Here is a 6,321-nt window from a genome sequence, read left to right as displayed (position 1 = left end):
TGAGGTATATAGAGCTAGGACACAGAAACGATTTGTACATCTATGCTCTAAATTTGATAATTATTTCCTCTGTCTCAAAATGTAAGACGCTATTATAAAAAAAGGTCTTACATTTTGAGACAGAGGGAGTATCATGTGTACCATACTATTATATACAAGAAAAACTTTATATATCTTACATCAGCATGAAATTAACGTTGGATGTCTGACGGTGTCCATTTTTGCTTAACAGATTCATGCGATGAAACTATACTGCATTTTTTCTCAAGGGACACTTTCATATGTGCTACAACAGAAGTTTCTGATATAAAAAAAGGATACTGGGTATTTAACTCTAACTAAGGGCATTTCGTCAGAGATTCCTTTTTTCTTTATAGAGAAGAGGATTCCATTGCTGCGCCCCTGATTTTATGCAGTTCGGCGGCAGCATTTTTCATGTTCATTCTCTCAGATGGTGTTTCCTTTGAGCACAAGATTCCGATTCTTACAACAGAAGCTAAGCAAGCTAATGCATTATCCAACCCTGCATCACCATCGTCATATGGATGCACCTGTAACAGAGCCTGGTCGATGATTTCTGAAATCCTGCCAGGACATGCCATCTCAGCAAACAAGTGCAGACTCAACCCATCTCTGAACATATCATCAGTTGGTGCCCTTCCTGTGAACATCTCCCGCAGAGTGATCCCAAAGCTGTAAGCATCACCGGCGACTGATACTTGCCCCCCTAATCCATATTCTGCAAGGAGGATTTCTCATTAATAATTCGTCATAGTAATAAATACAAAAGGGGTGCAGAACCAAGTCGGTCCAATTTATTGAGAAATGGGAGTACTGGTAGTACCTGGAGCAATATATCCTGTAGTTCCTCTTATCCCGACGGAGCTCCCGGAATTGAATGCGGATATACCTGTGTATTCACCAACCAGCTTTGAAAGCCCAAAATCAGCAACCTTGGCAGTCCAGTCACTGCCAAGGAGGATGTTGCTCGGCTTCAAATCGCAGTGGATTACTGATGGCCGACTATTATTGTGAAGATAGTCTAGCGCATCTGCAACATCGACCGCTATGTTCAGCAGCTGGACAATACTCAACTTGTGCCACTGCTCATCTGTTGTTGGATGCAACCATCTGTCAAGGCTAAAGTTAGGCATGAACTCGAACACAAGGGCTCGGAAGTCATTGCCATTGGGGTCAATGCTAGAGCAGCAAGTGATGATGTTTATCAAGTTCCGATGTTTAACTCGTCTGAGAGCTGTACATTCTGCCAAGAAATTTCTAGAAAAACCAGTTTGGTGAAGACTGAACACTTTCACGGCTACAGCACCATTCCTAACCGATGGAATAGACATGTTTCCTTTATACACGGAACCATATTTTCCTGCACCTATCAGTTTGGCAGGTGCAAATCCATCTGTGGCTTCAAACATTTCAAAGTATGAAACTCTGGGATAATTTTCACCCAACACACCGAGGCCAGCAAATTTCATCCTGCCCACTGTTATTTTCCGCTTGAACATAAAAAGTGCAGAGACTAACAGACAAAAGCATATAGCAATGCCGGCAACTGGAAGCAGAATACTAAGCAGCAATTTCTGTCCCTGCTTATGTGTCTTTACCTGACATGGAGGCAATTTCAGCTCTGGAATGCCACCACAAAGCCCATTGTTACCAATCAGTGAGAATCGACTCATGTTTGCAAACACACCGCTTGAAGGCACCTCACCATCCAGATGGTTAAAGGAAAGGTCTAGTTCAATCAAAGCACTCGAGTTCTGAAAAAGTGGTTGAATGACCCCAGACAGGTTATTTTGTGCTAGATATAACTGCTGTAACCCATTGATTTTGGCCAACTCTCGTGGGATACTTCCAGACAATTCATTTTTTGTAAGATTTATTCGGCTCAGGCCTCTCAAATTACCAAGTGAAGAGGGAATACTCCCTGTGAAGGAATTACCATCCAAAGCTAGGTACACTAAGCTTGCGCAATCGCCTAGTGTACCTGGTATTTCTCCTGACAAGTTGTTTTTTGACAGATCCAAACTTGCAATATTTTTCAGCTTTCCAACTTGTCGAGGGAGGGGGCCTGACAAATAGTTATTGGACAAAGATAGAAAATTTGTCAAGAAAGGAAGGCTAAAGATCTCATCAGGGATAACCCCAGTAAGTAGATTAGAGGATAAGTCTAGGCTAGGTAACTGCTGCAAGTTTCCGAGGCTTTTTGGAATGGGGCCGTCGATTCTGTTGTTCGACAAGGAAAAATTCTGCAGCAGTGTGAGGTTGCCTAACGAAGATGGTAAATGTCCGGAGAGGTCATTCTGTTGAAGCAACAACGTTTGCAGGTTCTTCAGTCTCCCAATCTCCTCTGGAATAGGACCATGCAGATTGTTCCCCCCTAACTCTAGGTCGTTGAGGTTGACAAGATTTCCGATACCTGAGGGGATCGTCCCAGTGATTCTGTTTCCTGCCATGCTTAGCCACTGGATCTGCCTTGAAAAGTTAGCTACATAACCTGGAAGCACTCCTCCTAGGTCGTTTTCGTTGAGATCCATCAATTGTAGACCGGTGCAGTTTGTGAAAAATCTCAGGAACTCCCAGCCCTCAGCATCATCGGCTTGCAGCCTGTTGCTTCCCAACTCAACACGAACAGGGCATAGCTTCCCGATATTGGGGGCTACCCTCCCGTGGAAGTTGTTACGGGCAAGGCTTAGTAGTTGCATCCTTGTGGAATTGGCAAAGGAACTTGGGATCCTCCCGGACAGGTGATTGTTGCCCAAATGGAGCTCCTCGAGAATCGGGAGGTTGACAGCGTCATCAGGTGGTAGGCTGCCTTGCAGTTTGTTGGACCCAAACCCAAGATACTGAAGAGATGACATGTTGAAGAAGAGCAGCGGAATTGTGCCGGAGAGATTGTTCCTGGCCACTTGGATGAACTGGAGATGCGGAAGGCGGGAAAGGCCCTCGGGTATGGGCCCTTCCATTTTGTTTTCGTAGAGTGATAGCCTCGCAAGCGAGGACAGGTTGCCGAACGACGGCGGGACACCTCCTACCACATTGTTAGTGGTAAGATAGAAGAGTTGCAGCTGAGACAATGACCCAAGAGCAGGAGGGATCTCCCCCTGCAGTTGGTTCTTACCCAGGGTCATGGACACAAGGTTGGAACAGTTGCAGAGCTCCTGAGGAATCTCGCCACCGATGGAGTTGTTCACTAAGCTCAGGTGGCGCAGACGACGTAGCCGCCCGATGGTGTGCGGTATCTCCCCGGAAAGCACGTTGGAACCGAGCTGCAGAGTCCGAAGAAAAGTGAGGTTACCGATCGCCGGAGAGATGCTGCCTACAAGGTCTTTGGAGGGCAGAGACAGGGACACCACCCTGCCTGGGTGGCGGCGGCTGCACGCGACGCCGGCCCACCGGCAGTGGTCGGCGTTCGTGCTGCTCCACGAGCTCAGCGAGCCTGAGCGGTCGGACAGCCCCTCCTTGAAAGCCAGCAGCGCTTCCCGGTCGCTGGACTCGCCTTGGAGCGAGGAAGAAGACGGCGTCCGCAGCAAGGGGGCGAAGAGGAGGAGGAGGAGCAGTGGGCGCACGTACATTGTGGCCATGGCTTCTAGAGTTCTAGTGCGTGCGAGGTATGATAAGATTTTTCTTTCCGCCAGTCAGGTTGGAATGCACTCGTATCCTCTGTGTTGCGAGGTTAAGAAACTCCTTAGTGCTCTTTATAATAAGGTTATTAGTTGGTGGTTTGATCACTCGCTGAAAGTATACCAGAGGTAAGACTAAAATTGCACCAGATCCAACTGACAAACATTAAAAGTAACGTTTAAGGGGTTGTGACCTAAGAGCATCTCCAACAGCCACGTCAAATTAGCGCCGCGCCGCAAAAGTGGGCGTTTTAGCGCGTGCACAACCGGTGTAGTTGCTCCAGCGGGCGCGCAAAAACAGCGCGCGTGGCATATGCAGTTCAATGCGCTGGCCGAAACGCAATCGCGCGCCGCTTATTTGCTGCGCCCGCTCCCGCGCGCTGGACTCTCGCGCGCTTGCTCTCCCACTTCCTTCCCCATCCGGCCGCATAGCCGCCGCCGCCCGCGCCCCCCGGCGACCGTTCCGGCGCTTCCCCAGCCTATCCCCGCGCCGCCGCGCTTCCGCCCCCTTCTAGTCCCGCCGGCCCTCGCGCGCGCCCGTCATCCGAGAAACAGCACCCGAGCGCTCGCTGCCGCGCCGCGCCGCAAGGTGTTCGACAAAACACCTACAAGGTACGTATTGCTCAAACTTCATGAATTTGGTGCATTTTTTTAATTGTAGTTTTTATACTATAGTATTGAACATTGTAGATGAGTTCGTCTTATGATTCTTCCGAAGAAGAATTTTATATGGAAGAGGAGGAGGATCTTGCAATGATCCTAGCTATGCATATCAATAAAAAACCAAAGCACGGTGGTTCGGTTATGGTCGGCAGAAAATTTGGAGAGATAGGATTGATGCCCATAACAGATTGATGAGGCACTATTTTGTGGAGAATCCCACATACCCGGAGTCGTATTTTCGTCGCCGGTTTAGGATGAGCACCAACTTGTTCAGGCGCATTGCAGAGAAACTAGCGAGCCATGACCGATATTTTCAGCAAAGGAGGAATGCCGCCGGAGAGCTCGGGCATAGCACCTTTCAGAAGGTGACAGCCGCTTTGCGTATGTTGGCATATGGTATCCCGGCTGATCTAGTTGATGATCACTTGGCTATGGGTGAGAGCCAAGCCATCATGTGTGTCAAGCGCTTTGCAGTGGGAATTGTGCAAGTGTTTGGCGAGGAGTATTTGAGATCTCCCAATGCTGAAGACGTCGCAAGGCTATTGGCGATGAACAAAGCTCGCGGCTTTCCTGGCATGCTTGGCTCAATAGATTACATGCATTGGAGTTGGAAGAATTGTCCAAAGGCATGGCATGGGCAATTCCACGACCAAAAAAAAGCGTTCCACTATAATCCTTGAAGCGGTGGCTGATCAGGAGACTTGGATTTGGCATGCATTCTTTGGAATGCCTGGATCTTTGAATGACATCAATGTTGTCAACCGGTCACCACTGATAAATAAGATTGCAAATGGTGAGTTGCCACCGGTGCAGTTTGTAGCAAATGGCCGTACGTACAACTATGACTATTATCTAGTGGATGTCATCTATCCAAAGTGGCAAACCTTCGTGAAGCCGTTGAAGAAGCCGGAAGGTAAGAAAAATCTTGATTTCCACAATGCTCAAGCGGCGGCTAGAAAAGATGTGGAGATAGCATTTGGGATTTTGCAAGCCCAATTTGCTATTGTGAGAGGACCGACTAGATTTTGGGATCAAAAAATGCTTTGGTACATCATGCACGCTTGTGTGATCATGCACAACATGATCGTCGAGAATGAGCGTGGCCAAGATTTAGACTACTCACAGTATGAGCTCTTGGGACATCCCGTGTGAGTGCGACGGAGGGCTGAAAGGGTAGCCCGTTTTGTTGCCTCCTATCATGTCATTCGGCGTCCCGCGACGCACAATGAACTTCAGAAGGATCTGATTGAAGAGTGGTGGGTATGTCATGGATAACAAAGAGCATGATTTCTGCATTCGACATTGTATTGTTCATTAACTATTTGTTGTGTTTATTGCAGTATTTGTTGTACTGAACGATAAACTATTTGTTTGGGTTGTAATGATAACGAAATTGAACTATTTATTATTGATTTATTTTGTTTTTTTGATCATTTTTGCTCCTCTTTTTGAAATATATATGTGGTTCGTGCGTGCCGCGCGCGCTGTATTTTTACGCGCTGCTGGAGCGGCGCGCGTGCTGCATTATAACGCGGCTGTTGGAGCCAGCGTTGGCGGCCGCGCTAAACCAGCCGAAGCGCGCGCGGCATACTAGTTTTTAGCGCGTGGCGTGAAGCGCGGCTGCTGAAGATGCTCTAAATGCAGTCCAACTAACTAACACATACATGTATCATGGCTTGCTGTACCTATGTGGAAATTCATTCCATCAGCGACGTACGAAAAGACCGCTGCCATGTGGTCTTTGGTGGACATCACTGTCTGGAATTCCAGGTGCCACAAAACGTTGAGCTGACCCTAGCTTAGCTTGGCAGGGAAGATTTGTGCCGGAAAGTAAATTTGGATTTGTGAGCTTCCATCAGCTTAGTTTCGACTGATGGAGCTTAGAATCGCATTTGTGCTGTCAAGCCAACGACCAGCCAGGAGTACCACGTGATGTTTGGCAAGCACGTGCACCGAATAACTTGTATAATCTCAGGAAGTATATAGTGTTGACTAGTTAAGAGAAAAGTGTTGTCACGAG

General features: G+C 47.7%; 1 pseudogene; it reads right to left on the bottom strand.

Annotated features, from left to right (window-relative positions):
• Window positions 1-338: 338 nt before the first annotated feature.
• Window positions 339-3,599, bottom strand: LOC123039489 (LRR receptor-like serine/threonine-protein kinase EFR; annotated as a pseudogene).
• Between the last annotated feature and the right edge of the window lie 2,722 nt (window positions 3,600-6,321).

Source organism: Triticum aestivum, chromosome 2B (genome assembly GCF_018294505.1).
Source record: "Triticum aestivum cultivar Chinese Spring chromosome 2B, IWGSC CS RefSeq v2.1, whole genome shotgun sequence".
NCBI classification, from domain to species: Eukaryota; Viridiplantae; Streptophyta; class Magnoliopsida; order Poales; family Poaceae; genus Triticum; species Triticum aestivum.
The sequence above is the reverse complement of the archived record's forward strand: the minus strand, read 5'-3'. Positions and strand labels throughout refer to the sequence as shown.